The following is a 14,611-nucleotide window of genomic DNA, read 5'->3' on the forward strand; positions in this document are numbered from 1 at the left end:
CCTATCTAGAAATAAATATTTGATAGTCAGAAAACACATGCAAATATTGGAATAAATCAAAACCATAATTACACATCATTTCACAATGCTGAGAAAGCCACCTTAAACACACACACACTCACTGAAAGTGTTGATAGGAACAATTATCTGTCAGGTGTCTCCCTAGCCTTGTCTTCCATTCAGAAGGCTGGGAATTGGAGGTAAATAGCTGGGTAATCGGTGCTATCTGTAGGAGCAGGCCATACCAAGCTCCCACAACCAGGACCAGAGGTAGCTAATAGCCCAAATGACCTCTGTGCTAAATGTGTGACGAAGACCATGCCAGGTCACCCCTAGGTCCTAGCTAGTGCAGGTAGCCTATCTCTAGAATCTATCTTCTTGAAAGAAGCATCATTATAATAATGCTTCCTTGTGTACCAGGGATTATATTACACCAGGAAACATTTTTCCAAATTGTACTGTTTTAATATGCAAGGCAATAAACCACAGGTATCAGACTCCTGAAGTCTGATCCAGCCTATGACTAAGTCAGGCTGAATAGTTTACATTCCCACCTTGAGGATCATTTTGCTGCCAATCATCACGCCTACCACTGTTTCTTCTAAGTTCTTGTTTCATGTGTTTTTGTTACAATGATGGAAGATTATAGCACAATGAAGGCAATATCCAAAACTGTACAGATTAATTAAAATGGGCCCTGTGGAGATGGCTCAGTAGATACAGTAACTGTTGCAGAGCATAAGGACCTCAGTTCAATCCCCAGCATCACCTAAAAGCTGGGAGTGGCACTATATACTTGTAACTTTGGTGCTGGGGCATAAAGACAGGGACATCCTTGGGATTTGCTAGCTAGTTGAGCAAGCCAAAATGTGAGCTCAAAGTTCAGTGAGGGACCTTGTCAGAAAAAATAAGGTGGACTGGTACAAAGTCTTTTCAGGTCTTTTTGTCTACACCCACTCATATCGGAGATCTGTTTTTTGCTTCATGTTATGCCTGACTTCCTTCTAAGGTTTACCTTGAGTCTGCATACCTTACTATTCAGTCAAAGGGTGAGAGTGTGCTCAAACCTCTCTGGTCAGTGGGGCGCTGGTTCTGAGGGACAGAACCTTAGGCAACGTGAAGTGGCCCAGAAAACATCTGAGGGTCAGAAGTCTCAGTGCATCCTTTGGCACACATATTGATCCACTAGTAGGGTGGGAATTTTACTTATTTTATGTATGTATGGTATATGTATGTGTTTATATGAGTGTGTAGATAGGTACACACATATGGAAGTCAGAGATGGAAGTCAGATACTTTCTTCAATTGATATCCATCTTATTTTTTTTTAATGTATTTGACAGATGTGCTAGCACACACCTTTACTTCCAGCACTTGAGAGGCAGAACTGGAGGCCAGACTGGTCTTCATATCGAGTTCTGTGCCATTTAGAGCTTCATTTTGTCACCCTGGATGGGCTGGGGCTGGCAAGATAACTCAGCAGGCAAAGGAGCCTGCAGCCAGCCTGACAATCTGAGTTCAATCCCTGAAGCAGTGTGAGGAGAGAACAGACTCCAGCAAGTTGCCTTCTGACCTCTAGCTATGATATAAGATACATCCACAAATAGACACATAAAGCAAATAAAGTGAAAAGAGAGAAAAAATAAGCGCTTTTCCCACTGTTGTGGGAGAGTCTGTTTTCAGTGCAGTCAAATGAGTACACCACGTTCCTCCCTGCAACAGTCAACAGACTAATAAGGTCACGAAATCTGGGTTCCTTAATCTCGTACTCCTTAGCCATGACTCTGCCTGCATGAACTGGTGGGACAAATGCATTCACTGTGACATAAAACCTATTCCGCTGAAATCCTGAAGAGTGTGTCCCTTTGTTCCTGATACAGGAGTCTCAAGTCTTCTGCCTGTATCCACGAACTTTGGCAGGCTCATTTGTTACTTATAAGCAGAGCAAAAGTTCCAGTCCTTCACTGTCCTTACTATTTCCAGCAAGTAGTACACAGAAAGCCATTCACATCTTCAGCCATCAGATGGGGTAGGGGGTACAGCTTAGTGATAGAGCACTTGCTTAAATTGCTCAAGCCCTGGATTTGAGCCCCAGCATATTCCCGTTCAATCTGAGGGGTGTAAATAGTCCAGCTGACCGCTAATAGCTTCTTTCTCGTAGTTTCGGTGTTTTGAGAGGGTCCAACTCTGAGGTCTATACTGATATCAAACTCTCCTACCTCAAGCATCCTGAGTGCTGGCATAGGTGGGAGCCACAACCCAGCATATTCTTACTCATTGATTCACATACTGGCAGACATGTGGGACACTACCATAAACAAAAGCTGTGTGGATCTTCATGTTTAACATGGGCAGGATACAGCTAATACCCTGAAGGAAGAAGCAATGTAAATATTGAATAACTACTCCTTTTGTTTTGTTTTTTTGAGACAGGGTTTCTGTTTCTCCCAAGCTGTCCAGGGGCTCTCTCTGTAGATGAACTAATTCAGAGATTCACCTGCTTCTCCTGGGTTCTGGGATTAAAAGCATGCACACCGCCATCCTACTAAATAATCTTAAAACAACTAAATTTCATAAACCCATGTTAAAGAAACAAGCTCTGTATGTGTACGTGAAATCTATGAAACTCTAACTACTTTGATAACAAGATGTGTAATGAAGTATAAAATATCTCACAGTATTATCAATATGTAAAAACACCTAGAAAATATTTTAGTTGGAAAGTCTTGTGGCCGATGTAAAAATACCGATATAAAAGCAATGGTCACAGACACTCCTAGAACTTAGGAAGCTGAGGCAGGAAGATTCCATGTTCAAGATCTGCCTGAATTACAAATGACAAAAAGAGAAATAAAGAAGGCTTGCTCTACTTTAATGGTGAGGCTGTACTGACACACGATGCCACTGAATAAAATACAAAAAAAACAAAAAACACAAAAACCTGTAAGTTTACTACAGATGACAATTCTCAAGACTTTTTGGAATGAAGCAAAATGATTCTATATTTCACCAGCAACAATAAACAGGACAATGTTTAATTTTCTAATTAATTTAAGTTTTTCCTGCCTACTAATTAAACAGTTTGAACCACTAAAAAAATACAAAACTGGCCTTTCTCCCTCCTGGGTCATCTTGGCAGCTGATCTCGGTTGGGGGTTGTCCTGATCTCGGTTGGGGGTTGTCCTGATCTCGGTTGGGGGTTGTCCTGATCTCGGTTGGGGGTTGTCCTGAACATAAGGCAAGAAGATGTTGGTCGCAAGGAAGAAAAAGTCAATCAACTCTAGGCTCCATCTTGTTCGGAAAAGTGCGTGCTGGGTGCAAACAGACTGAGATGATCAGACAAGACAAAGCAAAGTTGGTTGTCCTCGCCAACAACTGCCCAGCTTTGAGGAAATCTGAAATAGAATACTACGCCATGTTGGCTAAAACTGGTGTCCAGGGGCAGTAACACTGAGTTGGGCACAGTGTGTGGAAAATACTAGAGTGTGCACACGGGCTGTCATCGACCCAGGTGACTCTGATATTATTAGAATCAAGCCAGAACAGACTGGTGAAGTAAACAAGGAAGTTTTCCCTTAAACAAAACTTTGCCAGAGGTCCTTTTGAAAACAAAACAAAACCCCCAAATGAATCCTAATATACCATAACACATAAAATATTAAGAGAAGGGGAAAGAAATGTTTTAAATAAACAGTTGTAAATAGTCAGCAATCTGACATCTCTCAAAATAACTGGAAAAACCTGTTAAAGAGGATTGAGAGGTGACTCAGTGGCTGTTTTTGCAGAGAACCTGGGTTTGCTCCCAGTACCCACACAGAAGCTCACAACCACCTGTAGCCCCAGATCCGGGGGAACCGATGCTTCACTCCATGGGCACCTGCACTCGTGCACCAACAAACATATATACTCATAATTAATGCACTCACAGGGATACCCTGCCTCTGCTGGGACAAACGTGTGCACCACCACAGCCAGCATTTCTTTTCTTTTTCTTTCTTTCTTTCTTTTAATAAGAGGACAGTTTTCAAGTTGCCACACTATGTAACCCAAGCTGGCCTGCAGTCCTAACTCAGTCTCCCACATAATGGGATGACAGGTGTCCACACCACACGTGGTACAACTTAAACACTTTCAAGAGAAAAAGTATGACAGAACTCACGTTAGATATTTACAAAATTTCTATACCTAGAAGCTACAGGAAAATCAAGAAGGAAGTGAAATTTGAATACACAAATTTAAACGTCCATCTGGTTTTAAAACAGCCTCACCTGTGACAAAAATAGGCAGGCAAAAAGAAGAGTGGAAAATAACATTTACATGTGACAATGGGGTATTTTATTATACAGAGAGAAAATATTTTAAAAAGAAAAAAAAAAAAAAGCCTGAGATTGGCCAGCAGCTGTGCAGGACAAGGACATGAGCAGGCTCCTGGAAACACAGGGAGAACGTCCTAGCCACGCGCTTGACATTTTGAAAAGGCCATGCCTGCCTGCCTGACATCCTACTCTCAGGATAGGGAACTGACTTCCCACAGCCTCAGAAGAGAACTTTAGTTTTCGTCAATCCATAGTTGGTCAACGTTACTGCTATTTGTCTCTAAAGATTTTATTTTTAACTTTGTAATGTGTGTGTCAGGGCAGGGGTGTCCTGTGTACATGTGAGTGTGGGTGTTCAAGAAGACCAGAAAAGGGAGCTGGAGTTAAAGGCAGTTGTGTGCCCCCAACAGGTGCTAAAAGTTCTCTGTAACAGTAATATGTTCTTAATCACTGAGCCATTTCTTCAGCACCTGATTAACAATGTGTATTTGTTACCATACATACATTTTCAAATAAATTAGCCACTGATATTTTCTGCTCCTGTGTCTACACCTCTAAATTTTTTGTTTGCTTCCCAGGTGCTCTTTTTGAATTATCTTTTTAAGACACAGTTTCTCTGTGTAGCCCCAGCTGACCTGGAACTTGCTCTATAAACCAGGCTGTCCTTGAACTCACAGGCACACCTGCCCCTGCCTCCTAAGAGCTGGGATTAAAGATGTGTACCATCACCACCTGGTTTGAATTATCTTTTAGCCTTCTTTTATGTTATGAGGGCACCATCACACAAAGACATGGCATTTCAAATCTGTATACAAGTTTTACCAACTTCCCTCATGATACACATTCCTTCTAAAAGCACTATTTCATGCAAACAATTGACATCAGAGTTTCCGTATTAACTGTTACAAAACAAAGTATGTAAACACTACCCTGTCCAAGAAATCCCAAAAGATAATCAATCCCGTGGGACACAATTTGGGGAGTGAACTGAGCTAGTGGAGCAGCATTCTTCAGGCCTTCCAAACAGTCACCCTCTGCTGTGCCCAGTCACATCCTCTTCCCTAGCAAAGTTTGAGCATGCTGGAAATAATCTACTTGTGCTAGCTTACTGTCCTCTCTCAAGACTCCTCCAGAGAAGCAGCCAGCACTCGGATGGACAATTAGTCTCTAAGTACCAGAGCAACAGACTTGGCCCGACCGGAGTAGCAGCACTTTGTAATGCATAAAGCGTCCTGCCACAAGAGGCTTGTCTCCAGTTCTGACTTAGTTCTGCTCCAGCCATTTCACCTTTTCTCTTTAACTTCTGAGTCACAAAGTCTGAGAATCCTGGTTTATCCAAGCCCTAGGTGATGCTCCTGGAAACCACAACTACAAAGAAAGCACCACCAGTGTGAAGTGACTCATCACTCCTCCTGACCCCAGGAGAAGATGCACTTTTGTTTCTCAATTATCTTTTATTCAATAGGGGTATTTTGTCAACATGTATGCCTATGGACCACAGAAGCTAGAAGATCGGCTCTCTAGAGCTGGAGTTACAGGTAGTTGTAAACCACCATGTGGGTGCTGGAAATTGAACTCAAGTCCTCTAGAAGATGAGCCAGTCTTTAAGAGCTGAGCCATCTTGCCAGTCTGGGATGCCCTGCACTGAGTGTGACAGAAACCCGTGCCAACCTCCTTCCCTGAAGAAGAACTAAAAAGCTAGAAACAGTGTAAAATATCAGTGTTTAAAGCACCATCATAAAAGTGACAGAAAGCTTCAGAAGTACCTCACACTAAGGGTCCAGATCCTGGAAAATGATGTATGATGAGGACGTGACTTCAGCAAAAGGCAGAGAACCCAGAATATGTGACAGAAGGAACAGAGGGAAATTTAGGAAGAGATAAAAATCAAAGCTTGGGGCTAGGGAGGCAACAGTTGGTGAGTGCTTGCCCGACATGGAAGCCCAGGGTTCCATCCACAGCACCACGCAAACTGTATATGGTGACAAATGCCTATGCCACTTGCACCTGGTGAAGGCAGGAGGATCAGGAGTTCATCCTCATCTACATAGTAAATAGGTGGATGGGATACCTAAGACACTGTCTCAAAAAGGAAAGAAAGAGAATAAAAATAAGAAAGGAGGAAAGCCAGCCAGTCAGCCACACAAGCCTATAAGCCAAACACTTGGAAGGCTGAGGTAGAAGATTACAAGTTCAAGGGCAGCTTGAACTAGCTAGCAAAACCTTTGTCAAAAAAACAAATATATAAGAAGTTATTAGAGGCTAGTGAGATGTCTCAGCAAGTAAAGGCATTTGCAGTAGAAGCCTGATGATTTCGGTTCAATTCCTAGAACCCACACGCACACACAGACATGTAAAAATAAGTTTTTAAAAGAAATTATTAGAGGGAGCTGAGAGATGGCTTAGGGGTTAAGAGCACTTGCTGATCTTGCAGAGGACCTACCAGGGTTCAGTTCCCAGCACTCACTAGTTCAGAATTGCCTGTAACTCCAGCTCCAGAGGATCCAGTATATTCTGGCTTCCTCAGGGATTGCATGCATATATATCTATATATACTGGCAAACACTCCCATATTCATATGTTAAAATTATTTTTAAAAGAGAAATTAGAAAGAAAATGGAATAAATGTGATGCGTGTGTGCATGGTGGGGGGGGGGTGCACAGGTATAGAACTTGCCTGAAAAGTACTAAGTACTGGGTTTGACCCCCAGGACTACAAAATATTTAATATATATGGCTAAATGTGCTACTTCATGTTGTCATAACACATTCTAGTTTGTAGGGCTGGTAATAACGTAACAAAGTGTTCTACAAGGTCAGTGGTTAGCATTTGGGCATGAAAGCTTGTTACCAGCCAAATCTCACCAATAGTATTAAAAGTGCTCCATCCATGGCTGGACAGTACCTAAAACCCTCTACAAACTCTACACACTTGCTGCACAAGGTTCCAAGTGCAGCAGCTAACAAATTTTCAGACGGAAACATAATTAATTTGCTACACAGAAGACAAACATATCATCTCAGGACATTTTCTATAAAGAACTTTGGGTTTTTCTCTTCTCCCTAAGGTACCGCTGAGGATGGAGGTCAGGAGCCTGTTCATGCACTGCACACCAGAACTGTCATAAATCCTAGTCATCTATGTCTTTTGCCTTCAATTCTTCCTGTAGTTACAATTCTCATTTGAATTCTTTATTGTAGTCAAAACTTTGGCCACTGGTCCAACTCACTGTTCAGGGCACATTTAAAAAACAATGTCAAAAGTTTGATAGAAATGCAATTAAGAAGCCACACATTACACAACTGTATTTAGACAAGGATGGTCCCACCTACTGTTTACTAAGGATAAATAAGAACCGTCTCCGAGCTAAACCAACCATGCATGCTGGCACTCTAGAAATCTTAACTAATGTTAGTGAAAAACTTGTCAGTGCATAAAACACAGACAGTGACTTCCTAGCCTGAGATGAGTGGACCTATCCCCACCTTAGACATAAATCCTATGTGTAGGTTTTTCAAGCACGTTCTCTGTACTGAAGCTGGAATCTCAAAACCTGCTTCTATCTCAAAATCTGCTCTAGAAATGAATCTTGTCTGGTATCCTTTTAGCCCATCTCCTGCTCCTGTCAGCCTTTTCCATCCACCCAAAACACACACACACACACACACACACACACACACACACACACACAGCACATGATTCTGACACAAAATAGATCTATTCAAGGAGCTTTCCAGACATTATGAGATCAAAGTAAAAGCTGAAAAATACTTGAGGGTAGTAAGAGACTGACAGCTCATCCGAGTCATATAAAACAGACCCTTGATTGAACAGTAAGATCAAAACTCTTGGATCATGAGACCAGGAGCAGTTCAGTTAAGACTCAACAGAGCACACAACCCTTCCCTAAGGCATGTGGGAACTGAAGAGCTGAGCTGAGGAGTTTCTGATTACCTTTCAAGGCCAGGAAGCCTTGATACTCCTTTCTCAACTGGCTAATAACAAGCAAAGCCACGCCGTAGCTCTTGACACACACTTCAGACATGACCCAAGCACTTGGTACAGCTGGTCCTTGACCCACCTTCACTCTCTACCTACTGTGAATCACTCGCTTGCTCGGTGTGCTACCAGCAGCAGAGTGGGCAAGCCCTTACAAGTCACTAAGAACCCTTTCTGGAACAAGATGTGGTCAGAGAGGTATATCTGCTTAGGAAAATTACAGTATAATACAAAGAGAGTTTTATCTGCTAATAACCATTCTGAGCTCAATCTTTAAAAGCATCTTTTAAATGTGCTCCAAAGTGCCATCTAAAGAAAAAGAAACCGCTGCAGTAAACAGTATGCCTAAAATTAGAAAATTTTATATGCTATTATAGAGAAACTAAAAAAATAAAATTCTGTCATATACTTTTAACTTGAAAGCATAGAAAATTATAAATATAACCTTTATAAAAATTCCCCAAATTATGAGAAAAGTACAATGAGACATATATGAAAAGGTCACATGAAAGGCATTATACTACACTTACAGGGGACAAAAAAAGAAAAAAAAGGAAGGAAGAAAGAAAAAGAAAAGAAATAGAAACTATAAAAAATAAAAATATAAAAAAGCCAAATGTGGTGGTACACACCTTTAATCCCAGTGAGGCAAAGGCAGGCAGAGCACTGTTTGAGGTCAGACTGTTTTACAGAGTGAGTTCAAGGCCACACTGAACTATGAATCAAGGACCTACCTCAAACTAATAAAGAAAATAAAAATAAAGTACAAGATCAACACAATTTTCATATTAAGAACCATTAGTAGTTTTAGGTTACTAAATAAGTGTAGGTTAATACAAATAAGTACTTTTATCAGAGAAAAAAAATAGAGAGGGCTCTCTCCCCATGCTAAAATTCCCAAGTACAGATTCTAACTAACAGCATGAACAGGCTTCTGAAGACACTGTATCTCCTACTGCTGATGAACAGCAGTGGCAGGAGAGGTATAAAAATCAGAAGCTGATGAAGGACTATGCATCTAGTATTCCACTCTTTAAAAGTTTAGAGTTCATGCAAAACTTAAAAAAATCACAGCTTATTTTTATTCTCTAAAAAAATAACCCTCATTTTTCCTTCAGGGCTGGAGAGATGGCCCACTGAGTAAGCATGTCTGCTCACCAAGCTTAACAATTTGAGTTTGGTCACCAAGGACCCATAGGGTGGAAGGAGAAAACCAACCACCACGGACTGTCCTCTGACTTCTACACATGTCCTGAGCACGCATTTGCACTGGTGCATGTTCACACACACACAAATTACAAAGGTGGCTTTAATCCCATTTTTAACTTTTAAAGAGTGCTTTGTCTGTGAATGTTTGCCTGCATGGATGCATGTGCACCATGAGTGTGCCTAGTGCCTGCCAAGGCCAAAAGAGAACATCAGATTCTGGAGTTAAAGGTTGTTGTGAGCTGCCATATGGGTGCTAGGATACAAACCCAAGTCCTCTCCTAGATTAGCAAGTGCTCTTAACCACTGGGCCATCTCTCCAGCTCTCACCACATTTTCAATTTTTACCCCCCACAAATCTGATTACAATGACTATGCTGAATGAAACTCAGCAGACTCACTTGAAAAGTGGTCCATAATTTTACTCAGGATGGAGCTTAGTGGCCTAGTCTACATAAGTGAGTTTCAGGACAGCCAGAGCTACGTAGAGAGACATGGTCTCAAAAAAAAACAAAACAAAACAAAACAAAACAAAACCAAAAACAAAGAAAAGATTTCAGTCAGTCCCATCTTAGCTATCCTGTGAAGACCACATCATGCTGTAAGGTTAGAGCCCTCAAGGCTCTGGCTACATTCTTGCTTCAGATCCTTTACAATCTCCTATCATTTGGGGGAAAATAAAAGGCTATGACTTGGGGCAGGGAAGGAAGATCAGTGATGCTGTGTTGTGCAGAGCAAGTGCTCCACACACTCCCAGTTACCAGTCCAAGAACCCTAGCCTGGTGTGTATATTCTCTGGTTCCTACTCGAGGTGAACAAGGCTTATCCTTCTGATCAAAATTTATGACTTCTGTTACATCTAATTAACTGATCGTAATCACCGTAATTGGCTGTCCTGATGATTGTAAGCCAATAAAGTATGCTACCAAAAACAAGGAAAAATTCTCTTATACAAACAAGGTTATACTTCCTACACCTGTGGGAAGATCTTCATTAAAAACAGAAATCTCTGAAAACAGGCATGGAGCTGGAGAGACAGCTCAGGGTTTAAAAGCACGTACTTCTCTTAGAAGACCAAGTCTAATTCCCGGCACCAGATCTGACAGCCTCCTCTGGTCTTTAAGGATGCCTCATTTGCACATACCTGTACCCACACACAGGGTACACATAATTTAAAAAAAAAAAAAAGATAATAAAGGCAGCCAAAGTGTCCAGCATGTTAGGTCCCACCAGTGAGTGGCAGCCCAGACCTTCTCCTGTGACTTTAACAGTCTCACTAAGTTGCCCAGGCTGGTCTGCAGTAGCAATCCTGTTCCAGCCTCCTAAGTAGCTGGGCTTAGAGGTACGCTAGAGCACACAGCCTCTTAAAGTGTTTTGGAAACTTTATTCAAATATTTAAAAATACCAGTTAAATAATAATCAAATAATAATCAACAATAGAATTAACAGTCATTCCCCCCCCCATACATTACTTCTTACAGTTTTGTGAGCACTGGGCAAGATTTTCAAAGGGGTTGGTCTTCTGCATCAAATTCATTTTTATCAGGGTGACTTTATTATCAGGCTAAGAAAGCCATGTGGCAGCGTTTCTACTGACTGCAGATCTCTCCACTAGAGATGCTTATCTCACAGCCAATAAAAGAGTACCAAAATTTAGATGTACACAGTCAAGATTTTAAATTCTATAGTATCTAGCCACAGACTGGGAGACGTCCAGGGATTCCTCTCCTGCAGTCAGCAAGTACTCATGGAACCTATAAATACCCAATAGGAATTGAGTGAGAGATTAAAGTAGATTTCCTGTTACTGGGAATTTATGAGGGGGGTTGATACACGATTCAACTCAAACACTTAGTGACCAGAAAAGACAGTCACACAAGACAGTACCTTGACCAGAACTACCTCAGAGACAATCATCTTCAACCACTCAGCAGTCTGTGTTTGTGAGCTACTGCTTAAGTTACCTTAGCCAAAGGATGACTTTGCGTCATGCTCTTCCGTGGCCTTGTCCCCCACACAGAAAGCCCCACACCCCGGCATCTCTGCCCTTCAACACTTTATGTAGTTGGATGGTCTCTTCTGGTCCCTGCTCCCCAGCACACACACTCTACTGCCTCCAAAATTCATACATTTTTCAAAATCACTTTGGGAAGGTATTTCCTGGTCCCTTCTTCCACCCTCCACAAGGCTGGCCTGTGTGTGGATCCTCAACTCACTAGCCTAGCACACACCATGATAAAATTCTGTGGAACATTTTTCTTTCTCTGTAGTGCTGGGGATCAAACCTAAGGCCTTGGCACAAACTAGGCAAGCATTTTACACCTTAAAGTATTTCTACTGTCCACTACCATGTGTGCAACTGGCACCCTTGGAGGCGTGGAGAAGGGCATTAGATCCCCTGGATCTGGGTACACAAGCAGTGAAACCTCTTAACCACTGAGCTAACTCTCTAGCCAACTTTTTTTAAAGTAAAGATTCAAATCCTGACTGTACCTTAACCCTCTAATTAGGAACTAGTAAGTTCTGGAGACTCTCTTGAGAAGTCCACACCCATGTCTTGAAGGTGTACTGTCCTCTAAGTACACCCTTCTTCCTGTACTTAATTCTGTAATAGAACTGTTTCTTAATAAACTCCAACTTCATTTCTTCAAAAACAAAAGAGGGCTGAGGAGACTGCAAAAATAAAATACTTGCCACACATTCATAAGAACCTGAATTCAGATCCCCAATACCCACATTTTAAAAAGTGTTCCCTGTGGCTGCTGGGCTAGCTATCCAATCTAGGCAAACCCAGCTCCAGGGTCACTGAGAACCTGTCTCAATGAAAGTCAAGGCTAGTGAGAACTCACAGAAGATATTAGCTAGCCTCTGGCCTCCATATGCACACACTGAACACATGTACCAAAAGATGGGCAAGGCAGTGTGGTCCCTGCCTACAATCTCATTACTTTACAGGCACCAGCAGGAGGATTGCTCCAAGTTCAAAGACTTGCCTGATCTACATATACACATAATTTCAGACCACCCAGAGCTGTATTATGAGACCATGTCCCCCAAAATAAGTACACAAATCAAAATAAGTAAGCAATCTCCCCAAACAGTAACTCTCAAAGGCTGACCAAAAGCTAGGATTGTAGTTGAGTTAAACAGCCCCCATCTAGCATGTGTAAAAACCTTAAAGTTGACCATCACTAAGTAGCAAGCTTCTCCCTGCCCCAACTAACCTCTCCCCAGGCCCAGAAACTCTATGTAGTCTTGGCTGACTTGGAACTCTGCAGACCAGGCTGGTTCAAACTCAGATCTACCTGCCTCTGTCTCCTGCATTCTGGGATTAAAGGTGTACGCCACCACTACCCAGTAACAAGCTTCTTGACAAGACAATTTTACTTGAGACTCTTCTTTCTTTTAACTGCGACTTTGGGGGCTGAGGGGTGTCGAATTTTACTCTGCAGTATAGGCTGGCCTCAAACTCACTACATACCCCTGTTGATGTCAAACTCCCAAGACTGTTCCAGCCTCAATTTCCAAATACTGGGTTGTCAGAAGTGGGTGACTAGTTGGTCTTTCTTTAAAAAGTAATTCTAGGTTTGTAGGTTAAACTGTTAAGGTGGCAGGGGGTGAGGGGTACAACAGGGACTCTTACCACAAAACTAGATGACGCTGTAAACTTCTGCCAAAGTGTCACATCTAAACTCCACAGGCAGACAGAGACTACCACATTCAGCAACACATTTCCCAACCACAGAGGTTGGTCATCAGCTCTGAGACACAGACAGCTGCCAATGACCTAGTCTCCAAGGCGGTTCCCTGTATGGAGCAAACTTCCGCGAGTGGATGGAGGGACATCCCCTCGGCTCTCCTTCCAGAGAGCTCTGAATCAGGGGCTGCCTTTATTATTTTCCGTAAGAGGGTCTTCCTAAGTGACGGAGGCTGACCTCAAACTCGCGGCAATCCTCCTGCTTTAGCTTCAGAACTTCTCATTCAGAGACACCCATACATAACCTTGGCCTCTAGCACCTGGTAGAAGTATTCAAAACCCCGCGCCACAGCAGCCCGCACCATCCATCCCCCAGACCCACGCGGGCTCCGGATGGGACCCGCCCGGCTGCAACCACAACTCCGAACTCGGATGGGATCGGAGCGGCAGCGCACGACTGGGGAGTGTGTCCTCCCGTGAGCCCGAGTCCCGCCGAGCTGTGAAGGAGCTCGGCCGAGGCGGAGAGGCCGAGAGCAGAGCTCTGGCGGCCTGGCCCTCCGCGCCCGCCAGCCGGCTGAGAGGCGGAACGGAGCAGCCCCGGGTCAGCGCGCGGCCGGACGCCGCCGCCGCCGTCCCGCTCCGAGTGGGAACGCGCCTCCATAGCCCCCGTCCCTCCGAACCTGGTCCGCGGCTCCGCCGGCGTCCGACAGCCGCTCCCAGCGCCGCTCCAGTCAGTCGGGTCCCTGCCCCGCCCCTGCCCCCGCACGCCCCGCCCCCGGCACCACGAGCCCGCGCGCGTTGCGTACGCGTTGCGTCATTTCCGTGACGCTTCGGATTTCCTAGGTTTGGATGCTGCGGACCGGAAAAGGGAGCCTACGCTCCGGAGGTTGACTTCCAGAAACGCTCTAGGGACTGTCCCTGAGAGCAGGGGACACCGAGTGACCGTAAGGCCATCGCTAACGTGTCTGTGACTCGCAAAAGCCTGTCATCCTTCACTATGTCTACTGGCTTCTGCTTGCACTAGCCCGAGGGCGACAAGGAGCCTGGAGGACTGTCATAGCACGAATCCGGACATCAAAGTCTGAGTCCAGGAGACAATTCCCAGCGAGTAGCGAAAGTGGCCCTCAGAAGAAAAGAAAGACACACCTTTCCCTTTGTGAGGAATTAGAAGGGAATGTATATAGTCAGGGAACCAGACTGTAAAGATAGATAACGCTCCTACCTGACAGTTGAGATACCACCTCTTTAGCTTTCGTTATCTCCCTGTGCCAAGAACCGTCGGGGAGGAGCAGATGAAGTAATAGGAAAGAGGAGGAGAGAATTCAGAAAGAAAATAGATAGGAGAACCCATGGGCCCTACAAATTGATCAACCCAGAGTTCATGTGATGGGC

General features: G+C 43.5%; 1 protein-coding gene across 3 annotated transcripts in view; it reads right to left on the minus strand.

Moving 5' to 3' along the window:
• The window catches only part of RABGEF1 (RAB guanine nucleotide exchange factor 1), a 38,439-nt gene extending 24,476 nt beyond the window's left edge, over window positions 1-13,963 (minus strand). For 2 of the 3 annotated variants that reach the window (XM_080940499.1, XM_080940500.1), the window contains exon 1: window positions 13,900-13,963. The gene's annotated coding sequence lies outside the window, so the exon portion shown is untranslated. Of the gene's footprint in view, window positions 1-13,165; window positions 13,293-13,899 lie in introns of those variants that run through there. The other variant, XM_080940498.1, reaches the window with a different exon arrangement.
• Between the last annotated feature and the right edge of the window lie 648 nt (window positions 13,964-14,611).

Source organism: Micromys minutus (assembly GCF_963924665.1).
Source record: "Micromys minutus genome assembly, chromosome: 29".
NCBI classification, from domain to species: domain Eukaryota; kingdom Metazoa; phylum Chordata; class Mammalia; order Rodentia; family Muridae; genus Micromys; species Micromys minutus.